Raw genomic sequence first — 24,172 nt, forward strand, 5'->3', positions numbered from 1 at the left:
GGAATGGGTCAAGTCAATCACATCATTCTCCTAATGATGTGATCCCGTTAATCAAATGACAACTCATGTCTATGGTTAGGAAACATAACCATCTTTGATCAACGAGCTAGTCAAGTAGAGGCATACTAGTGACACTCTGTTTGTCTATGTATTCACACATGTATTATGTTTCCGGTTAATACAATTCTAGCATGAATAATAAACATTTATCATGATATAAGGAAATAAATAATAAATTTATTATTGCCTCTAGGGCATATTTCCTTCAGATCCTACTCCCAGTGGGAGTAGGACTCCTCCAGGGCACGCCATAGAGGGCCGGCCCTCCCCCTCCTCAACTCCTTTATATACGGGGGAGGGGGGCACCCCATAGACACACGAGTTGACAATTTTCTTAGCCGTGTGCGGTGCCCCCCTCCATCATAATCCACCTCAGTCATATCATTGCAGTGCTTAGGCGAAGCCCTGTTCCGGTAGCTTCATCATCACCATCATCACGCTGTCGTGCTGATGAAGCTCTCCCTCGACATCAGCTGGATCAAGAGTTCGTGGGACGTCACCGAGCCGAACGTGTGCAGATCGCAGAGGTGCCGTACTTTCGGTGCTAGGATCGGTCGGATCGTGAAGACGTTCGACTACATCAACCACGTTGTCATAACGCTTCCGCTTATGGTCTACGAGGGTACGTGGGCAACACTCTTCCCCTCTCGTTGCTATGCATCACCATGATAGATCTTGCGTGTGCGTAGGATTTTTTTTGAAATTAATGCATTCCCCAACAGATCCCAAGGCGGATCTACCTCTTGTTTTGGTGTCTCCTGCTGGGGGTACATGAAATGGCGCCCGTTTTCGCTGCTGATTGCATTGTTCGGGCCCAAATTTCCTCTGTAGGATGAATCTGTAGTAATAAACTCAGGCAAAACATGATGAGTAGTCAAAGGTTGTTTAGTACTATGTTCACCCCCATGATCAACGCCGAAAAGGGAATATGGAAGAAGAAGGATTTCTTGTTTAAGGAGGGCACCGGCATTGGGATGAAGGGATTCGAACGGGAATTTTGTTTCATCAGAAACAACATCACGAGAGATGTATATACGTCCTGTGGCCGCATCAAGACATTTAACTCCCTTGTGTTGAGCACTATAGCCAAGAAAAACACACCGTTTGGATCTGAAGCTAAGTTTGTGAGTATTCTAAGGACAGAGATTCGGCCAACATGTGCACCCAAAGACACTGAGAGAAGCATAATCTGGCTTGGTGTGAAAAAGACGCTCAGTTGGGGTTTCATTGTGGATGACTCGACTAGGTAATAGGTTTATGAGGTGAACCACAGTTAAGAAAGCCTCATCCCAAAACTTCAAAGGCATGGATGCGGCAGCAAGAAGTGAAAAACCCACATCAACGATGTGTCTAGGTTTATGTTCTGCAGAGCCATTTTGTTTGTGGGCATGGGGATAACATACATGATGAGAGATCCCTATTTTCTGGAAAAAAGAGTTTAGTTTTTCATACTCACCACCCCAGTCTGATTGCATGGCAATAATTTTGCTATCAAATTTTATTTCAACTAAGTCTTGGAACTTGTTAAATACTTGAAAACATCAGAACATTTCTTAAGCAAATAGATCCACATATACTTTCTATAATCATCAATAAAGCTCACGTAATATGTGTGTCTAGCAACAGAGGAGGGGACTGGACCCCATACATAAGAAAAAATGAGTTGCAAGGGTTTTGTGGATGCACTAGTAGAAATAGAATAGGGAAATTGATGACCCTTTTCCCTTTGACAAGCATCACAAATAGTTTCACGATCATGCTCACCAACAAATGGTAGCTTATGTTTGCTAAGAATTTGGTAAACAACGGAAAAATATGGGTGGCCTAAACGATTATGCCATCGTTCAGAAGAGACTTTGAAGGCTCCATGAGCTTGCTTATTGAACTTGGAAAACTTGGGAATCAGCGAATAGAGACCGTGCACGCATCTACCGCGATATAGGACCCTCCTCGTGACCTGGTCCTTGATCAAAAAGAAAAAAGGTGACACTCAATAAAGACACCATTATCAAGTGTGATGCGATGAACGGAGAGAAGATTTTTTGATGCACTTGGGACGTGTAAGACATGTTTGAGATGGATATCACAATGTGGGGTTTTAACAATAGACTGACCAACATGACTTATCATCATACCTGAAGCATTTTCTGTCGTGGTGATTTGCTCCTTGCCGAGGTACCTTTCATGCATGGTCAGCTTCTCAAGATCAGAGGTGATGTTCTCGTTGGCGCCTGAATCAAGGTACTAGTTGGAGTCAACTCCATAGGAGGTTTCTGCTACAGCTGCAACTTGTTTCCTCTAGGAGTTGTCCTCTGCATAACGCCATATGCACTCGTTTGCGATGTGATTAGTTTTTTTACAAATCTGACATTTGTTCTCATACTCTTCATACCCAGCAACGTGACGACCTTGGTTTTTGTTGTAGTAGGGACGCGGCGGGCCATTGTTGTTGTAGTCGCCGCCGCCATGATTGTTGCAGTTTTTGTTGTAGTAGCCGCCACCGCCACCACGGTAGCCACTTCCACCGCCATTGCCACTGCCACCGCCGCAGCTGCCGTTGTTGCCGCTGTTGCTGCTACCGTTGTTGCCGCCATCCTTGGGGAAGGCGCGATTGCCCTTGGGAGGGCCACCACGCCCTCGAGCAGCATCGTTTACAAACAACTTGAAGGAGCCCGATCCAGAACCGTGGAACATCTCCACTCTTTGATCAAAGTTTGACACCATTCCGAACAGATCGTCCATGGAGAGAGGTTCAGTCTGGACGTCAAGAGCAGATATGATGGGTTGGTAGTCCATATCAAGGCCAGCGATGAGGAAAGAGATCAGCTCCCCTTGGAGAAGAGGCTTTCCAGCCATGGCCAATTCATCTGCGAGTGCACGCATCTGACCAAAGTAAGCAGCAGCAGATTGGGAGCCCTTTTCGGCATTGGAAAGGGCGGCGCGATAGTTATTGGCACGCGACCTGAACTGGGCAGCGAACATGTTTGCGATGGCAGTCCAGATGGCATGGGATTTTTCTAGGGTGGCGAATTGCACTAGAACCTCTTTCAAGAGATTGCGGAGTAGATAGGCTACGAGTTGTTGATCCTAGATCAACCAGGCGGAGTAGGCTGGGTTTGGAGTGGTCTTATCTTTTCCTTTAGAATTCTTTGAGGTGATGGTGGCTGGTGGTTCTGGGATTGTCTGATCTAGGTATCCTAAGAGGCCTGCTCCTATGATCTGAGACCGGGCTTGAGCTCGCCACAAAACGTAGTACGTGTGAGTCAGGGGTTCTGAGATGGTGTTGTTTAGGCCGACGGGGAGAGGGTTGAGCTGGAGGAAACATGGCGAGATGGGGTTGGATGCTTTGATGGAGGTTGATGCCCGGAGCTAGACGAGAGGGAAGAGGGAGGCTCTATATACCATGTTAGGTTTCGTAGAAGTGTCTCAACTCCCGTAACATGGGAGCCCGCATGTATTTATATTGATAGGGGTGAAGCCAGCTCTCGCAGGAGGCATACATCAAGGTTGTTGGAACCACCAGAGAGATACAACAAGGAGATAGAGAGGATTACATCAAGAGATAAACATAAAATATAACAAAGAGATCTCCTCTAACTACCCTAGCATCGATGTATCCTATATGCATCCGTGACATGAGCATCCGTGACATGTGTGTGTAACTCAATGTTTAACAACTGGATGAACAATGCAGCTCCGATGGGTGTCATCATGGTTCAGCCATGATGGCAGGATCAAGTTTCTATCAATGAGCTCATTTGTGTAGTCTATCATTGTTTCCTCCATGTCTCTACAACATCATTCACTGATGAGCCCTTCGGCAGCTCATCGCCTCACAAGACACTCTATTTTGATCTCATGGTTCTTAGGAAATTTGCTCGGACACAACAGGCATGCCTTGAGATGAGCAGGAAGACCATTGTAGCTAAGTTTGATGATTTGTTTCATTTCTTCTAACTTTGAATTTGCCCGCCATTCTAGGCAAGACCTCTCAAACCCATCTCTTGTGTGCGCCTTGTTGGCTAAGAAGCCACCCATGCTCACTATACCAAGTGGCAAACCCGCACACTTTCTTGTACTGACCTGAAACATCCTTCAAATGGAGAGGGCACCCACCCACAGTACTAAAAGTTCTTCGGGAAAACAAAGTTTCGGCGTCGGCTTCATCGAGAAGGCGAATCCTATATACATGGTCACATGCGAGCAAGATGGCATGTTGCTCGTCACCTTAGCTTCTCATCGCATCAAAGTCGTTCTGGTTCTCGTGTTGTTTGTTGGCCACTATCCCTATGGATGGTGAGCGAGGCTGGGTGAACATATTCGGCTTCGTTGAATTAGTCAATTGGCTTCCTTGCCCTGCAGTTTTCTTACCGTCGGTCATCGAGTTCTGCTTTTGTGGGCCATGGCTGAATTTATCTGCTAGTTTTGATTGATAGTTAAGATTGTGGCCACTTCTTATTGCTATCTACTACTAGAGCTTCTCCTCCTGACCGATGCTTTTCTTTTTATTTTTTTGGTTTGTTTGATACTCAGTTAGTTTATTGATTTCTTATTATACTAGACTGAACTTGTGGAAGTTTATGCGAGCAAAATGGCAGGTTTCTCTTTGCATCGGTTTTGCATGACATTGTAGTCGTTATTATCACTCATGGCTCTCCATTGTCCATGCCCAACCCTATTGGTTTGGTTGAGACGGCATAGAGTAACATTTCCTTGTTGTTCATTTGATTCTGCTTGTATTTTTGTTTGGCCGAGATGGAGAAAATGATCTTGGGCCTGCTAGTTCTTGTGTTCTTGTTAACCAGACATGTCACTTGATATGATGATTTTCTGAGCATATTATGTGGAACATTTAGACCCTTGAGCTCTTTCTGGTATTTTGTTATGTCTCTAAAAACCGAGTTTATTAAAACTGATTGATTCCTAGCTTGCCATCGCGGCATTGTTTTTTTTCTTGTGTATATATAGAGAGATAATTGTGCTTGTACTAGTTCACTTTGTGTGGTGGAAAGAATGCTAAGTAGAGTGGAGTTTACATGGACGATCTTTTGCAGCTGAGCACCATATGTTACAAGGACATACTGCTACTGAGATGTTGCACCATTCAATTTGCTAAACCGAGCCTTTTAAAACTGAGATATGGTTGGTTTATGTACTATGAGTAAATCAGTCATATGGACAATTTTTTTTTTTGCGGGATAAACTTCCAATCTATTCATCATCTTTCAAAGCAGTACAAAGAACACTAGAAATAAAAATTACATCCAGGTCCATAGACCACCTAGCGACCACTACAATCACTGTAGCGAGTCGCCCCTTCCTCACTGGAGCCGGGCAAACCTTGTTGTAGTAGACAGTCGGGAAGTCGTCGTGCTAAGGCCCATAAGGACCAACGCATCAGGACATCAATCGCCGCCGATGAAGAAAAGCGTAGAACAAAAGGATCCAATCTGAAGACACATGAAACAAACTAATGAAGGCCAGATCCATGTGGATCTACCGAAGAAAAACGCCGACTGAATCCCGTGAGATCCATCGGAGACACATCTCCGCACGCCCTCCGATGATGCCAGACGCGCCACCAGAACGGGGACTAGGCGGGGAGAACCTTATTCCAACTTCAGAAAGCCGCCGCCGTCTCGTCTTTCTGAGCAGAACACAAACCCTAAACGCACACAGGAAAACCTCCAAAAACGAAGCAGGAACCCTCCCGCCGGCAAAAGCCGAAATCCACCACGCCTCCATGCCCTAAGGCCACAGAAGGCAAAGCCGATCTGCTGCAGCACTGATGGGAGGCATCAAATCCCGATCGGCCTCGCGCGAGACGGACGAGCCGAGAGACGTACGTGCGAGTCACGTAATCCTAGTCATATGGACAATTTATTGGTTATATCGACAGTTTATTGTTGTATTGTTGTTGGTTAGTCATACATAGTTATTACATGTCCATCAATTGAAATCAGTAGCCCATTGTATCGCTCTGTTATTGCATTTGCATCTTTCCTCACGTAGGTGCCCTGATGTTTCAAACGTTGATGGTGATCAAGTAGATTACCTACCCGATAAGGTTCCGCCCAACTAACGAAGAAGTGGAACGATGCAAACGTCAAGGTACTATGAGCCTGCAATCTAAGTTGTGTTCTTGGTTTATGGTTCATGATGGTTGATTAAAATCTAATTTGTGATTAGTGTAGTAGTAGTGAGTATGCAAGCAAAATGGTAGGTTACCCTTTGCCTCAGTTTCTCATGTCATCTGGGTTGTTGTGCCGCTCAAAGATCAATCACTCCTGGTTGTCACGGGCCACTTCCTGGGGCCGGTGATTGAGGCTAAGGTGAACATATTTTATCTTGGTTGAATTAGTCAGTGTGCCCTCCTTGCCCCTGCAAGTTGAGGGAGATCTGTCTTGTTGACCTTGGCTGACTGTATTTTATGCTCTAGAAAAGATAGCTGATGCTTGTCTGCTGATTCTTTCCATTTTGTTGGTTTATGTCCACATAGTGGTTCCCTTTCTCTACAGTTTTCTTAGTGTCTAGTGATGGAGGCATGTTTTAGTCGGCTATGGCTGATTGTGTTTTATGATCTAGAGAAGATAGATGATACTCCCTCCGATCCAAAATAAGTGTCGCAATTTTGAACTGCGGCTAGTTCAAAACTGCAACAATTATTATGGATCGGAGGTAGTACTATACCTCCTGATTCTTTAGATTTTGTTTGTTGACATGTTCAGATAGTGGCTTCTTACTTGATGTTATATACATAGTTATTACATGTTCGTCAATTGAAATTAGTAGCTCATTGTTTATCTCCATTATTGAATTCGCATGTTTCTTCACACAGGCACCCTAATGCTTCCATCGCAGATGGTGATCGAGTAGATTGGCTACATTATAAGGTTCTACCCAACTAAGGAAGAAATGGAATGACCTCAAAGTATAGTGAGCCTCCAATCGAAGTCGTGTTCTTGGTTTGTGGTTCTCATTGTTTGAATTCTATCAAATTTGTGATTAGTGTAGAAGCAGTGAGTATGCGAGCAAAATGGCCATCACACGGGACGCGGATGTGGCGGAGCAGGTGGCGCTGCTCGACTCACCGCTCTACCTGCCACATCCACCACGACCGCTTGTGGTACCGTCAATATCATTCGGAATTACAGCTCGCCAACAAGGAGATGGACGAGGTGGCGGACAAGGTGTTCGGCAAGAGAGACGATGAGGAGGGCATCGCCGGCTCCCCCAGGGAAACAGAAGGAAACGAGAGGTATGTCTTCTCATACTTGCCTTGGCCGACCAACACTATTGGTTGTCAATAGTTATATCCAAATTGCATATTAAAGTTTGATTCATTGGTGGCCGGCTATCATTAGATCTTTCCAACACCAAAGCAATCCAGGTGCAAGTTACAAAAACGGACTCCGCCGAAGGTGTGTTTTGGCATCTTCATCGTGTCGGTGCATGTCCCAACAAAAGGATCGTGCACTCGCAACACAGGGGGGGCTAACGGTAATAGAGCGGTAGTACAAGAGCAACTTGATGCCATCAGGCATGAAACATAAAGGTTCAACCATATCAAAGGACCTGGGGGCATAGAGATCACATACGCCTTGTTCCATATGCTGTTGTCAGCATCAATTAGGAGCCGTATGTTGGTGCATCGATGATCGGTGGTCTGGCTTTCCTTCGTTTGAATCATGCACAAGGTCTCGTTGAGCTGTGTTACGACGAATGCGCCCGGTCTTGTTCCACAACTCCATGTCGACTCTCAGTGGGCCTTGAATTATTTTGCTCCACTCCTCGCTCTCGAGGTCGAAACGGAGAACAATGTCTGCAAGCACAGGCTTGTGGGCAAAGAGGAAGTGCACAACTCCATTAGCGATGACACCGGAGCTTTCAAATTTTAGCATACGGACAAGGGCTGGGGAAGATGGTGCCTGCGTCCAGTCACTATGATCATGTTGTCCTAGCGTGAGAACATGGCATGCCTGCTGGGGTTGACCGTTGTACGAGAGGTATTCGGTGATGCAGACAACTTTTTTGAGTTGGACACAGCGGCGCGGCCAACGCTGACGGCATAGACCTTGTTGACCCGCCCTCTTGTGCCCCCGTCCGTGCTTGGGAAGGTCACGAGCACGTTGCCGGCGGCTTCAGGGCAGTAGACGCAGACGAGCTTGTCCAGACTCGAGCGGACAACAGGGAAGGGTCCTAAGCCCTTTATCGTCCATCACCAGCAGGCCGCCGTCACCGGGGAAGCAGTAGCTGCCGCCTGCCGACAAGTAGCGGCCCCGAGCATGACCTGTGCTGGGCGATGGAGGCGGGGTCCGAGATTAGGGCTAGCCACTCCTTGGAGACGCACCGGAAGCGGCACACAGACTTGAACGGCGCCCAGGAGAGGATGTCGAAGATGGCATCCCTCGGTAACAACGTGCCTGCAGCTGCGGCCGCGCCGCCGTCGCCCATCCTGCTGGTTGTGCGCGAGCAGGCGGCAGCAGCGATTAGGGTTGGAGCCGCAGGTTTGCAGCCAAAACAAAACACGGATGTTTTGATTCCAGATCGTGGCTCGTGTGAGACGTCTAAACAGAAGTACCAAATTACCAACAGGCTTGGGCTGCCACACGATCTGTACGGTAGGGTTGTATTCCAAGCCTGGATAAACGTAATGTGTCACTACAAATTAGTATTACTAGGTAATTTCCGTGCGTTGCATCTGGATTACACAGTTTAAACAATTGCATGGCGACGAAACTGGACTATAACGGAAGAAACCGTTATCATAGCAGCATCAACGGATTGTTGATGGATCGGCAACGACACCGGTTTTAGATATGGGGGGTGAGAGCACTCCACATTATCGAGTTTGTAGATAGGAGTGGTGGCTTCGGGTGGCTTGATGTATTTTCTTGTACCTTTGTTGAATAATTAATAAAAATGGTTGTATGCATATTCATTTAAAAAAAATCAACGGATTGTTGCAGCACAAGATTATTAGTTCTTGGCCATATTCATTTAGTTCCATATGTTAATCACCCCTTATTTAAAATATCATGTATATCTAAGTATACAAAAAGATGGAGAATTAACATATCAAAATGTCCCTGCATATGGTTATAACAACATTCAAGAATCTGCGGCGGAAGTGGATGTGGACTGGCCAGTCCACGGCTTCGCCCTTGAAGAGGCGCATCGGGGGGGGGGGGGGGGGGGGGGCAGTTGGGTGGCTGACCCGGTCCGCGCGTGCGGATTAAATGGAACCGGTGGGAGGTGGTTGCATGGCCGACACGCGGGCCCCAAGGCAAATGACCAGAGGATGCGTGCGCTTCCGTGTGGACGCAAATCCAATCCAAATTTGCGTCCAATATAGGTTGGGATGGACACGAGACGAACAAATTTTAGGGTTGCTGTCGTGCATTGGGCCACCACATCTGTCCGTTTTAATCCAAATGGACGAAATGGAGTTTGGAGTTGGCCTTATTTCTCCATTCATCTCGAAAGGGAAGGGACACCTTTTTTTTGCCGGAAAACTTTCAGTCTATTCATCTTCAATCATGATAGTATAATGAACACTAGAAATAACAAAAATCACATACAGATCCGTAAATCACGTAGCGATGACTATAAGCACTGAAGCAAGCTGAAGATGCGCCGCTGTCATCGCCCCTCCCTCGCCGGAGCTGGGCAAACATTGTTGTAGTAGACAGTCAGAAAGTCATCGTGCTAAGGCCCCGTAAAACCAACGCACCAGAAGACAGTCAGGAAGCCCGGAGTCTTTAAATTTACCAAAATCATACCAAATTTGTCTCACAGCATGAGAGGTTTTTATTAAATGGAAAAGGTTGGCGCTCTCCCCATTCCATTAACATAGGAACATAGCAAAAGGAGTACAAGAAATATTTACATGGAAACAAGATAAAAAGAGTTGAGGAGAAAATAAAAACAAAACATGAACTTTGTGTCCGGTGTGAGAGCTAGCCGCCTTTGTCGATGTCCTCCTTTACAAGATAAGCTACATCGAGCACAATAGTAGAGGGGGGGAGGGGGGGGGGGGGGGTTTCATTCAATCTTCATTTGTTCCCCTCCTTCCGTACATTACACAACACATAAATCATCACTTTCGCAAATGATTATGAAACGCAAGCTATATGGGGTTAACAAATGCTCATGTTCCACAAATCTTCTAAAGGGATGAAGTTGTGTGTCGTCTCTTGGGCACAAGTGAACAGAGTTTGTGGTGCTGGTTCCGCCAATGCCATGGAATTTTACCGTCAAAGTCAATGGATTGTTTGGCACTATGAATAGGATCTCAAGCTTCAAGAAGTACATGTAAAAAAGGTCACTTCTGTATAAATTCCCTTGGTCAATGGTTTGTGTCGCTTTCAGGGTGAATGGAGTAATATTGGAGATGTCTTGATCGCAAGCTGGAATCTCGATCCACACGTACGGACGGAAAGGATGTTTGCCCCCATGACATTTTCCTTTTCTTTTTGAGATTTGAGAAACCCCTCGGTTACGAATACTACCCAAGAAGAAATTAAGGGCATACCGAAGCAAACTTTGCACATAAACCGGGCTTGTCTCTCTCTTTTTAAGCGGGCATGGTGTTTCTTCATATCGTGCATCCGTGCTCGTGCTTCAAATAAGCATGCAGACAAAGGAAGATTAACGGCACGGCAGGGCATGAGAAAGAGACCGATTGATGTTGGAGTTTTGTGGTGAATATATCTTCTTCAATATTACTTCATTCCTCCGAAATAAAACATTATTACCCTATTCATCCCGAAAGGGACGGGAGACCGTGGAGCAATGGATACGTACGCACGTGCAAGGACTAATTCTGACGACTTGCTCTGGAAGCGTGAGATCCTATTCATCAGAGTCAGAAACTATCGTTTGACGACGCCCTATGATTTTAGCAAATTCAAGGAGCGCCTATTCAGAGTGGGAAAAAAAATGCCCCTTTTGTGCATCCACTAGTTTTGAACTCCTATTCAGAGTCGTGTGGAACGAACGGTAGATTAGATCGGGCAAATTTCCGTGGCGTGGATTCTGCAGCCTCATCACCCAGCTAACCAAACCTAGCGGTAGGTCTCCACTGCAGATCCTCTCCTCGCCCTGCATACTACTGGCTGTATCATACGTACGTATCAACCATGTCCCGATCTGGGGACTAAATAACTAATTCCCTTTCATCACCTTCGTGGAAGAAGACGGCACGTTCGGACGGCGACCTTTTGGTTGCCATTACTGGACGTTAACCACATAAAATCTAGAGAGAGTTCCGAGTACGTGGGGAAAAAATGGGATGCAAACTTGACAATTCAATGCACGTAGAAACAAGTGGCCACGCCTAGAAACGTTGAAGTCAACGTATGCAGCCTTCAGCCTTCAGCTAGCATGCTACACCACATGGGAATAAACAAATCAACACGGCCAACTTTGGACCCATTCTAAGAGGATTCACCTATATAACACACCAACGTTGCGTTGCCACAAGAATGGAACAGCTTAGGGTATTTCTAATCGACCACACGATGGCTTCATCATCTCCATCTTCCACCGTGATCCAGATGCCTCCAACTCCACACACCAACGGCGTGACGACGGCCCCGGCCACGCCCAAGGACGTCAGCGATTTCCCAACCACGGCGCCAGCAGCAGTTGCCGGACCAGCAGCCACGGCGACAGACAAGGTCATGTCGAGTGCCGCGAACCTCGCGCAGCTGCTACCGACAGGCACGGTGTTGGCATACCAGGCGATGTCCCCGTCCTTCACCAACCACGGGAAGTGCTTCTCCTCCAACCAGTGGCTCACCGCGGCGCTGGTCATCGTCCTCACCATCTCGTGCATCCTCTTCTCCTTCACCGACAGCGTACTCGGCCGCGACCAGAAGCTCTACTACGGCATCGCCACGCCGCGCGGTTTCAACGTGTTCAACTTCTCGGACGAAGAGGAGAAGCTGCAGTGGACTCCCGCTGAGTTCCGTAGGCTCCGCATCCGGCCGCTGGACTTCATTCGCGCCGTCTTCACGGCCCTAGTGTTCCTCACAGTGGCATTCAGCGACGTGGGGCTGCAGAACTGCTTCTTCCCCGGCGCTGGTAGGAACACGGAGGAGCTTCTCAAGAACTTGCCACTGGGCATCGCGTTTCTGTCCAGTTTTGTGTTCATGATCTTTCCCACAAAAAGTAAGGGCATCGGCTACACCGACAGCACTCCTCGCGAAAAGCTCACTTGATGTTTAGATCGATCTTGTTTTTAAACAGTTAGATAAATTATATTATACCATATATCACCGTATATAGTACTATAACTTTGATGTTTAGATCACTTGTTTTTAACTTAAAATGTAGTGTAATCGTGGTATACAGGACTAGTATTTCTTATGATTACAACTTTTTGGGAAATATACTTGTGTACTGTTTAATTTATTCATGCAAAATTTAATGGAACCATTTGTGTGGGCACATGCCCTTGTTCGCCGCAGTTGTAATATTTATCTTTTAATTAAAGAGAAAAGTAGGTGCCCCGTCCCCCGTGCCGCTCCCGCGAGCGGCCCGGGCGAAACCCTAGATCGCCGCCGCCGCTCCCTTCCTTCGCCTTCCTTCTCCCTCGCCGCCGCCAGGGGACGCTGCCGGGCAAAGCCCGCGCGTGCGTCGGCGGCGGCGGGGCTCCCTCCCTCCTCGCGAGGCTCCTGGGCGGCGCGGGACGGCCGGCCCTCGCGGCGGCGCTCGGCTCGGCGGCAGGTCGGGTCGCCGGCGGATCTGCGGGGCTCCCCTTTGGTGGCATTGCGGCGATGGCGGCGGCGTGGTCTGCGTGGGGCGGCGAGGCGCGGGCTCCTCCTCCTCCCGATCTGATGGCGCCGCGGTGGCGCCGGCGCTCGGGCGTGCGGCGGGGTCCGTGAGGGTGGTCGGCGCGCGACGTCTCCCTCCCCGATCTGATGGCTCCACGGTGGCGCCAGTGCTCGGGCGGCGGTTGGCGTCGGCAAGCGGTGGCGGGCGCTGGGATCTCGGCGGCGCTCCGGCGTGTGCAGGCGGCGGCGGTCCCTGTGCGCGGTCGGGAGCTCCGTCTCTAACCCGGACGGCACGGGGGATGGCGGCGGCCCGGCGTGGCCGGCGATCTGGATGCGGTGGTGCCGGTGGATCGCTGATCTGCCGGTACTCCAGGGTCTGCCTGGTGGTGCTGGTGGTGACGGTGGCCCATGCACGAGAGTTGGATTTTTTCAAACTGATCTGGGTGAAAACTTGCCTTCGGCTTCTGCTAAGGCCGGCGGTGGCGGCGCTATCTGCGTCGTTCCGTCCTTGAAGGCATCGCGGTGGAGAAGTTCAAGGCCACTCTCTGCTACCTCCGGGGGAAACCGTAGATCGGATGATCGGATGACGGCGGCGCTCTGGTGTCGTTCCTCCCTTGGGGGCGTCATTTTTGGAGGTACACACGTGATCGAGGGACCAGAGGACGGATTCTTTGGTGGAGCGGTGCTTCATCCTACACACTGATGGCGACGGATCTTCACGGCGTGGCGCAGTGCAGATTCAGAGTTCGCTGTGGGAGGATGGACTCGCGCAGGAGGACGACGCTGTCGGGCGTCGTGGTGGCGTCGATGGCAGAGAGACCTGACACGGTACATGCAACAGTACAACTCTGAAGATAGATTTGTGGCAGGTGGCTGCGGCGGCCTCATACCCGGCAGGCGTCCTGGTTGAGGAGTGCGCCGGACTGGTAGGTGCCCCATACCCGGCAGGCGTCCTGGTTGGGACCTCAGGTCTTAGATGTTTACGTTTGGCTGCGATGTCTGTTTGGTATTAGGCCCAGACTATCTGCGTCCCTTCATTAATTGGATAGGTGTAGCGACAGTTGTTGCTTAGACAGTGGCTTTAGTCTTGCTGTTGTATGGCTTTGTAAGGTTTTGTGTTAATAATTAATAAAGTGGCCGTATGTATCGCCCAGATACAGAGGCCGGGGGTTATCCTCCTTTTCTAAAAAAAAATTAAAAAGAAAAGTCATGTATGTATCTTGTATAAAAAGAATAATTGATGAACTTTGCTCGAAGTCTATCTAAACTCTACTGAAGCCTGAAGTTTTTGAATTTACTCACACAAAAAGAAAACAAAATCAACCCAAATTTGTGGGGAAGGCAGGTGCTCTGCCCATTTCAACATAGGGACATAGCAAAAAGGAGTACAAAATATTACATGGAAACATGGAAAAAAGATTTAAAAAAGAAAAAGGAAAATGTGAACTTCATATCCAGTGTGAGAGCTAACCGTCTTTCGTCAACGTCTTCCTTTGCAAGGGAAACTAAGTCGAGCACAATAGTAAGTGTGGTTTCATTGAAAATTCGTTTGTTTCGCTCCTTCCACGCATTCCACATCACATAAAACATACTTTGGCAGAACAATTGTGAAAGGCAAGCTTTATTGCGGTTAAACATACTCTTGCTCCACCGATCTCCAAAAGGGGTGAAGTTGTGTCATCCCTCGGTGGACAGAAAACCAAGTCCATACAACTCCTCAAATTCCACAACCGAATAGGGTTTGCAATGCTGGTTTAGCTAATGTCTAGGAATTATGCCATCGAAGTCATCGAAGTCAATGGATTGTTTGGCACTCTAAATAGGATATCGAGCTTAAAGAAGTACATACGTACCAAAGGTCGCTTTTGTTTCCATTGCGTTGGTCCATGGTGTGTCACTTTCGGGGTTGAATGGAGTAATATTGAAGATGCCTTGGTGGCAAGCTGCAATCTCGATATACATGTACAGTGGGACAAAAAGGACGTTTGCCCCCATTTTTTTTTTTGAGAAACCCCTCGATTTACAAATAATACTACCAAAGAAGAAATTAAGGGCTTAGGGAAGCACTTTGCGAATGAATAATCTGGATGTTTGTAAGCAGGCACGGTGTTTCTTCGTTATCGCACGTTCGCGCTCGTGCGTCAAATAAACGTGAATTTTAACGGCACGACAGGGCATGAGAAAGAGAGCGATGGACGTGGGCGATGGGATCTGAGGCTTGTGGTCAATATATCTTCCTCTCAATATTATTAATCCATCCATCCCGAAAGTGAGCAACGGGATGGAATGAAAAGCGACCTTCTGTATGTAGTAGCACGTGCGTGCTAGGACTAATTCAACGACGATGTCCATGGAAATTCGGCATGAAAGTAAATTCAACCCCTATTCAGAGTGGGAAGAAAAGGCCCCTTGTTGTACGCGCGTGCGTGCATGGGCATGGGCTAGTTCAGCAATGTGTACCCAGATCCAGTGCGTGCATGCACAATCGTTGGGTAATTTAGCCCCCTCCCAGTAAATAAACTACGTCGTGTGTACGGAACACTGTATATCAGACAATTTTCGTCATCCTGGCTAATTAGCTACAGGTCTCCATGGTGGATATGCATGGAAAGTAGGTAGATTCCGCTAGGTCTCCACGGCCGTTGGAAGGCCAGCCATGTTCCGATCATACTACTGGCTATATCATATCATATCAACCATACTACTGGCTACTACTACTACGAGCCGATACTACTAGGGCACTGCAACCTCTTGGATCGAGTGCTCCTGCATACTACTGGCTAGTATATCATATCAACCATGTCCCGATCTTGAGGCTAATTAATTCCTTCTCCTCACCTTCGTGGAAGAAGACGGCGACCTTTTGTTGCCATTAGCGGAAGTTAACCAAAGAAAATGTAGAGAGAGTTCCGAGTACGTGGGGAAGAAAATGGGATGCAAAAAAACTTAGAAATTTCAATGCACGTAGAAACGACTCAGCACGCCTAGAAAAGTTGAAGTCAACATGTGCAGCCTCCAGCCTTCAACTAGCATGCCACACCACATGGACAAATCAACGTGGCCAACTTTGGACCCATTCTAAGAGGATTCGCCTATATAACACACCAATGCTTGCGTTGCCACACGAATGGAACAGCTTAGGATATCTCTAATCGACCACACCATGGCTTCATCTTCCCCATCTTCCACAGTGATCCAGATGCCTCCAAGTCCACACAACAACGGCGTGACGACAGCCCCGGCCACGCCCAAGGATGCCGGCGACGCCCAAACCACGGCGCCGGCAGCAGCTGCCAGGCCAGTAGCAACGGCGACGGACAAGGTCATGTCGAGCGCCGCGAACCTCGCACAGCTCTTGCCGACGGGTACGGTGCTGGCGTACCAGGCGTTGTCCCCGTCCTTCACCAACCACGGCAAGTGCTTCTCCTCCAACCAGTGGCTCACCGCGGCGCTGGTCATCGTCCTCACCATCTCGTGCGTCCTCTTCTCCTTCACCGACAGCGTCCTCGGCCGTGACAACAAGCTCTACTACGGCATCGCCACGCCGCGCGGTTTCAACGTCTTCAACTTCTCGGACGAAGAGGAGAAGCTGCAGTGGACTCCCGCCGAGTTCCGGAGCCTCTGCATCCGGCCACTCGACTTCATGCGCGCCGTCTTCACGGCCCTGGTGTTCCTCACCGTGGCTTTCAGCGACGTGGGGCTGCAGAATTGCTTCTTCCCTGGCGCTGGCAGGAACACCGAGGAGCTGCTGAAGAACCTGCCATTGGGCATCGCGTTTCTGTCCAGTTTTGTGTTCATGATCTTCCCCACAAAGAGGAAGGGCATCGGCTACAGCGACACCACTCCTCGTGAAAAGCTCACTTGATGTTAATATCAGTTGTTTCTGAACAGTTAGATGGATTTTAGATTATAATGTAATCATGCTATGTAGTATTATACCTTGAGGATAGATTCGGAACATTCTTTATGAACAGTTAGATAAATTTTAGATTGTAATGTTTAGATCACTTTTTTAACAGTTAATCATGGTATATGGGAGCAGTATTACCTATGCTTACTTAAAAAAATTATGTATTGTTCAATTCATCCATGCCAAATTTAATAAAACAATTTGTGTGGACGGATACCCTTTGTACAACGCTGTGGTTATAATGTTTATATTTTAATTAAAGAGAAGAGGCATGTATATACCTCCCCCCACAAAAGGAGTAGTTCTTGAACTTCGCTCAAAGTCTACCCAAACACGTACATGAATTGTGAAGCCTGAGGTATTTCAACAACTGAATTTACCAAAATCATACCAAATTTCTCTCACAAACTGAGGTTTTCTTTGAGAAAAGCATGAAAGTCGAGTGCTCTGCCCATTTTATCAACATAGGGACAAAGCAAAAAGAAAAGGAGTACAATAAATATTTACATTTAGCCAAGAAAATAAAAGGGAAAGGAAATGAAAAACGAAAACGTGAACTTCATGTCTGGTGTGAGAGTTAACCGCCTAACCACCTCTGGTCAATGTCCACCTTTGCAAGATAAGCTACATCGAGCACCTAAGTGAGGGGGGTCTCGTTGAACGTTCGTCTGTTCCGCTCCTTCCACATATTCCACATCCACATGAATCCTCGCTTCGGCAAGTTGATTGTGAAAGGCAGCCTTTATCACGGTTATCTTGTTCCACCAATCTTCCAAAAGGAAGAATTCATGCCTCGTCCGTTGGGGGGACAGAAAACCAAGTCCATACAACTCAGATTCCACGCAGTGAGCAGTGTTTGCAATGGTGGTGTTTCGCGGATCAGGAATTTTGCCGGCAAAGTCAATGGATCGTTGGGCACTCTGAATAGGATCCCATGCTTCCAGAAGTACATACAAAATGGCACCTTTATTTCCTTCGCCTTCAGTATTACTCCGTTCATGAGAAAGAGAGTGAAAGGGGGTGGTACAAAAGGCGAGCCTGTGTATGTATCACGTGGAACAGAGCAACCTTCGAAAAGAGATGATTCCTACTCGGATGGCGATAGCTGGCTCTGGCGATTGCGCCGGCGCCTCCCCTCTGCCCGTGGCGGCCACCGCTTCCGTCGCCCCCTCCGGCGTCTGCCCCGATCCGGCTCCCGCGACCCCGCCGCGGCCGTCCTCCCGATGCCCGTGCCCGCTTCCCCCATCGCGCCCCGGATCCGATGGGCGGATTTCGCCGATGATGAGCCCCCCCTCCCCGCCGCCACTCCCCATCACGCCGCGCTGCCTTGCCGGGCCGATGGTCAGCCCCCCACATGAGGGGTTATGCTGCCGGCTCGCGGCCGCTGCGGTCGTCGACGGCGCCCTCGAGCTCTTCTCGAGCGGGTGGGCACCAAGGCGCGAGCTTGGCCGATAGGTCGGCTCGTCGCCGACGCGTGCGCTCCTGGGGCGTGGCTGGCCGCTTCGACAGGGGGCCGCCCGCTCCTCCTGGTGCTGCCCGGCGGCGGGGGTCCGTCCGGTGGTCTCCCCGGCTTCCCCGGCGGTTCCCTGCGCTCCTTCGCCCTCGTGACCGGTCGCTCGTTCCTCCCCCTTTCGGCCATCCATTGCGGCCTTTGGATCATCGTCCCTCCACTTCCTCTCGATCCGCCAGGGTCCCTTGCCCGTGGCTACCCGCGCCGGAGCTGCGCCGCCGCCAGCGGCGACGCCCGCTCCTGCGGGGGGAAACCCTACGGGAGCCAAGGCTGCCCCGTCGTTTGGACCAGGCCTCCACTGCGCCTAGGCTCCTGGGCCCCGGCCCGGCCCAGCTCCTAGGCCTTCAGGCTGGCCAGTCCCCCCCCCCCCCCATCTGGCCCGGCCCACTGGCGCTGGGCCTCTAGCGTGCCCTAGGCCTAGGGCGCTGGCCTCTTCCGTCTGCCTTCCCTGCGGTCTACCTCGACCCCCAGTTCCCATCCCCGCCGCCACCGCTCGCCCCCTGCCCTCCCTTGTCTCGGTCTCCCCTGCTGCTGCCCCTTCCTCCCCCCCGATCCGTCCGGCCGTCGTGTGCCCGCCTCCCCCGTCCTCTCCTCCCCTGCCACGGCTCGCTATGACACGGGAATGGGACGACGGGGCGGCCCGGAACAAGCGTCGGGCGGACGACCGCCGTGACGCCTCCCGCCCCTTGCCGGATGCGCTCCGGAGGGAGGAAGAACTCCACCGCAAGCTCCGGGAGCTCCGGGAGGGCCGTCGCTCACCCGCTCGCCGTGAGGGTCAGGGCCGCTCCCGCTCGTCTCGGCCGTCTGCCTTGGGCGACTAGCGGTCTCATCGCCGCTCCCCTTCCCTGACGCCTCGCCACGGCCGATCTTCCTTCCCGCCCCGGACGTCGCGGCCCGCTTCCCCTCGCTCCCGTGGCCAGCCCCCAGCTCCTGCCTCCCGGCGATATGTGCCGCCCCACGCCTCTGGTCCCACGGGCACGACCCCGGCGACTGCCTCGGGCGGTGGCGCCGCTCGCGGGCGCTCGGGGCCGGCCAAGAAGAAGAAGCGTCATGGTGCTCCCGGCGTTCTGCCCGTGCCCCCCTCGGCGGCCCCAGGATCCTCCGCCATGCCCGGCCCCGTCTCCGGCCTTCCCCGCCCTCCCCTGCTTCAACTGCGGGGTGGGGGACATTCGCAAGTTAACTGTGTCAATCCTCAATGCAAGGATTCGGGCGACCCAGCCCTCCTGTGCCCGGATAGACCGGTGGTGTCGGAGCTCATGATGTACGGCCACGGTATCGAGGGGTTGGGCTTCTTCCACCTCGAGGTCCCTGACGTGCCGCCTCCCTCTCCCACTCTCCAGGCGGTCGTCACTGTGGTCGACGAGGTGGCCTCCCCGGAGATGATTGAGGCCGAGCTCAACCACCTTTACCGTCGTCTTCCTCGACTCCGTCAGCTACGGCTGCACCACGCGCAGTGGCCGGATCACGCTCGCTCTCAACCAGCTAGTCGTCGACATCTCTGAGCCGATCCTCGATGCTCAGGCCGTGGGCGTCCTTGACACCGCCTGGATCCTTGTGGCCAGCCTCCCTGACATTGCACGGTCTGAGCTCGTCATCCGCCAGATGTCCCGGCTCTTGGGCAAGGTGGTGGTGGTCCATGAGCTCTCTCTGTGCAAGGAGGAATAGGTCCGGGTCAAGGTCAAGTGCGTTGACTCCTCCAAGCTCCGCACCACCGTTCGAGTGTTCTTCAACGACCAGAGCTTTGACCATAGGATCGCCCCTGAGCCCCCCAACCACGTCGGTCACCCCCGCTTCTTCGACGTTGGCCTCCCCGGCGGCAACCCGGGGACTGACGGGGATTACCACGGACGTCACCGTCCCCGCTCCCACCACTCGAAGGAGGAGGAGGGCTCGTAGGACTCCCGCTCCCTGTCCCCCTCTCCTCCTCCCCTTGCCGCTGGGGGCAAGGGCCGCGAGGCCGCTCCCTGCCAGCTCCTCATCGGCCCCTCAGACTCGGTGACGACATCCTCCGAGGCAAGCGACATCTCCAGTGTCGGCCTGGTCGTTTATCCGGCTTCTTCCCCGTGCTCTCCTTCCTCGCCTGCTCCTGTTGCACTGGCCCTGGGGCCGGCCTCGCCCCCGGCGTCAGCTCCGGCTTCCAGTCTGCTCCTGGTGGCTTCGGTGGTTCCCCCCCGAGGTGGCTGTACCTGCTAGGGATGACGCCCCTCCTCCGGCGTCGCCCCTGCGGCCGCACAGCCCCCTCCGTCCAAGGCGCCACTCCCACCACCGCTTCCTCTAGCGGCCACAGCTGCGTGAAGTGTTGTCCCCCCTCCGGCTCTGCGGTGCTCATCCCCGACCCCGTCCCTGGCTGCACCGTGTCTGCTCCTCTGGCTTCAGCCGAGGAGGCCCTGACCACGAATGGGGAGGCTCAGGTGACCACCCCCATGGCCGCCCAGCGCCCCCTCCACGGTCTACGGCCTACTCTCGCCGCGGCCGGTCGGCTTCCTCCCCGGTGATCGTGTCCCGTCAGAGTGCTCGGCTGGATGCTGCTCACCCGAGGGTAGTCCGGCTTTGCCCATCCCCGAGCGGGCGGAGATCCTTGCTGCTGCTCGGAACCTGGAGCCAGGTATGCCTGCCATCCCCCCTTCGGCTTCATCTTGTTCTTTCTCTGCCCTTGAGTCTATTCCTCTAGGCAACCTCGCGAAGGTTGCTTCTGGCTTCGCCATCATATTTAGGGGGGAAGCTGGCCCCCCTTAGTCCAGATTGAGGCTATTAGAGTCCGAGATTCTTGACGGAAGGCTCAACGAGACCCGTGCGGCTTTTCTTTTGCCACCCGTCCCACCCACGGCCGGCGAGACCCCTCCCCCGACGTTGTCGCGCCGAACGGGTGGCCTCCTCCCGCATGGGTGGGATGAAATCCGTGGCCGCACCCGCTCCCGCACTGCGGCCCCCCGTGCTCAAAGCGCCTCTCGTGTCCTGGGGTCAAGAAGCCCCCCTATGGCGCCTTAATGCGTGCACTATTCTGGAACATCCGCGGTTTCGGCCATGATGGCCGACACTGCCAACTAGTGGAGTAGATGCGCGATGAACACATCGACATTGTTGCCATCCAAGAAACCATGCGCTCCGAATTCTCGCTCCCTGAGCTTGACCGTCTGAGCTCCCACCTCTTCGCGTGGCATTGGCTCCCTTCTAGTGGGAGTGTTGGCCACTCAGGTGGCATCCTTTTATGCGTTAAGGATGCCACTTTTGAGGTGGGTAGCATGGATCGGGGGGAATTCTTTGTGAGCATGGAATTGTTCGAGAGGTCTCTTAACTTCAAGTGGGAGATCATCATCGTCTACGGGCCTGCAGACCATAGTCGGTCTGCCGCCTTCCTCGAGGAGCTCCACCAGAAGATCTCTGTGGCCTCCCTTACGGTGGTGGTTGGAGGCGATTTTAACCTCCTTCGCGTCGCGGAAGACAAGAGCAATGCTAATGTCAGCTTTGTGTGGATGCAAATGTTCAATGACTTCATTGTTGATCTTGGTCTCCGCAAGATTGATAGGATTGGTGCCAGATTCACCTGGACCAATCGGCAAGCCTCCCCGACCTAGCCCGTCCTGGACCGGGTCCTAGTTTCCCCGGGTTGGGACATCCGTTGTCCCTTAGCCTCCCTTCAAGCCAACACTCGGATTGGCTCGGACCATGTCCTGCTTCTCCTGTTCTCTGCTAATGAGCGTCCGCCGGTCACCCCTCGATCCCGGTTTGAGACCTTCTGGCTCTCCCAAACCGGTTTCGCTGATGCCGTGGGTGCTCATTGGATCGAGGCCCGCACCCACCCTCACCCCCGTTCCCCTTCGGCCATCGATTCGTGGCACTTCTGCGCGAAGTGCGGACGGCAGTTCATGAAGGGGTGGGGTGCTAACCTGGGTCGTGACCTCCGTGAACGCAAGAAGGCGCTGTTATCCACGATCTAGGCCCATGACTTACGTGCTGATGGGGTGGGTCTTTCTCCTGACGAGTGGCTCTCCCGTTATGACCTGGAAGACCAGCTCTTCGTTATTTACACCGATGAGGAGGCCTATTGGCGCCTCCGCGGTGCCCAGAAATGGGTCTTGAAGGGCGACGCGAATACGGCCTACTTCCATGCCATCGCCAACGGCCGCTGTAGATGCAACACCATCCCTCTCTTGTGGGATGGTGAGACCCTCCTTCAAGACCCCTGAGACATTCGGTCCCAGAATGCGGCCCTTATGGCCCCCTTTTCCGAGCGTGGGGTTTGGGATGCCATCAAGGGAATGAACCCAGCACTACTAGGAAAAGGCTTGCTAGTGGCGCACCTGTTTTGGCTACAAATGGTGCACTACAGGCCCAACAGTAATTTGTTCACCCACCGTAGAATACTTATGCTCTTGAGAGAAGCCACTAGTGAAACCTATGGCCCCCGGGTCTATTCTCATCATATCCATCTCCATCACTTTGATCTTTCTTTGCTTTTTACTTTGCCTTTACTTTTTACTTTGCATCTTTATACCAAAAATACCAAAAATATTATATCTATCAGATCTCACTCTTGTAAGTGACTGTGAAGGGATTGACAACCCCTAATCGCGTTGGTTGCGAGTAGCTATCGTTTTGTGCAGGTACGAGGGACTTGAGCGTGGCCTCCTACTGGATTGATACCTTGGTTCTCAAAAACTAAGGGAAATGCTTACGCTACTTTGCTGTATCATCCCTTCCTCTTCGGGGAAAACCAACACAAGCTCAAGAGGTAGCAAGAAGGATTTCTGGCGCCGTTGCCGGGGAGTCTACGCAAAAAGTCAAAATACCAAGTACCCATCACAATCCCTATCTCTCGCATTACACTATTTGCCATTTGCCTCTCGTTTTCCTCTCCCCCACTTCACCCTTGCCGTTTTATTCGCCCTCTCTCTCTCTCTCTCTATCCTCCCTCTCTATTTGCCACCTTTGCCCGTTTGCTCTTGTTTGCTCGCTAGTTTGCTTGTTTGTCGCTGAGGGAGTCCTGGATTAGGGGGTGTCCGTATGGCCGGACTATACCTTCAGCCGGACTCCTGGACTATGAAGATACAAGATTGAAGACTTCGTCCCGTGTCCGGAAGGGACTTTCCTTGGCGTGGAAGGCAAGCTTGGCGATACGGATATGTAGATCTCCTACCATTGTAACCGACTTTGTGTAACCCTAGCCCTCTCCGGTGTCTATATAAACCGGAGGGTTTTAGTCCGTAGGACAACATACACAACAACGATCATACCATAGGCTAGCTTCTAGGGTTTAGCCTCTTCGATCTCGTGGTAGATCTACTCTTGTACTACCCATATCATCAATATTAATCAAGCAGGACATAGGGTTTTACCTCCATCGAGAGGGCCCAAACCTGGGTAAAACTTCGTGTCCCTTACCTCCTGTTACCATCCGGCCTAGACGCACAGTTCAGGACCCCCTACCCGAGATCCGCTGGTTTTGACACCGACATTGGTGCTTTCATTGAGAGTTCCTCTGTGTCGTCGCCGTCAGGCTTGATGGCTCCTACGATCATCGATAGTGATGCGGTCCAGGGTGAAACTTGTCTCCCCGGACAGATCTCTGTCTTCGGCAGCTTTGCACTGTGGGCCGATTCACTTGGCCATCTGGAGCAGATCAAAAGCTATGCCCCTAGCCGTCAGGTCAGATTTGGAACTTTAAACTACACGGATGACATCCGCGGGGACTTGATCTTTGACGGATTCGAGCCACGGCCGAGCGCGCCACACTGCCACGACGAGCATGATCTAGCTCTGCCGCCTAACAGTGCCTTTAAGGCCGCACCCGCATCGGCTTCGACCCTTAATTCGGAGCCAACCGCGCCGATCGAGGATGGGTGGTTGGACGCCGCCTTGGGGGCTACGATCTTAACGGCGATCGAGCCAAACACCAGCCCCGCACTCCGCGAA

General features: G+C 51.4%; 5 pseudogenes; 4 read left to right on the forward strand and 1 right to left on the reverse strand.

Annotated features, from left to right (window-relative positions):
• Positions 1-7,420: 7,420 nt before the first annotated feature.
• On the reverse strand, positions 7,421-8,514 carry LOC147961512 (putative F-box protein At1g47765; annotated as a pseudogene).
• A 3,026-nt stretch (positions 8,515-11,540) lies between these two features.
• On the forward strand, positions 11,541-12,495 carry LOC125523801 (protein DMP3 pseudogene; annotated as a pseudogene).
• Positions 12,496-15,948: 3,453 nt separating this feature from the next.
• LOC125521872 (protein DMP3 pseudogene) lies at positions 15,949-16,886 on the forward strand (annotated as a pseudogene).
• Positions 16,887-18,870: 1,984 nt separating this feature from the next.
• LOC147961513 (uncharacterized) lies at positions 18,871-20,452 on the forward strand (annotated as a pseudogene).
• A 2-nt stretch (positions 20,453-20,454) lies between these two features.
• On the forward strand, positions 20,455-21,247 carry LOC147961514 (uncharacterized; annotated as a pseudogene).
• The last annotated feature ends 2,925 nt before the right edge of the window (positions 21,248-24,172 follow it).

Source organism: Triticum urartu, chromosome 7A (assembly GCF_056163025.1).
Source record: "Triticum urartu cultivar PI428250 chromosome 7A, HENAU_Tu73, whole genome shotgun sequence".
Classification (NCBI taxonomy): Eukaryota; Viridiplantae; Streptophyta; class Magnoliopsida; order Poales; family Poaceae; genus Triticum; species Triticum urartu.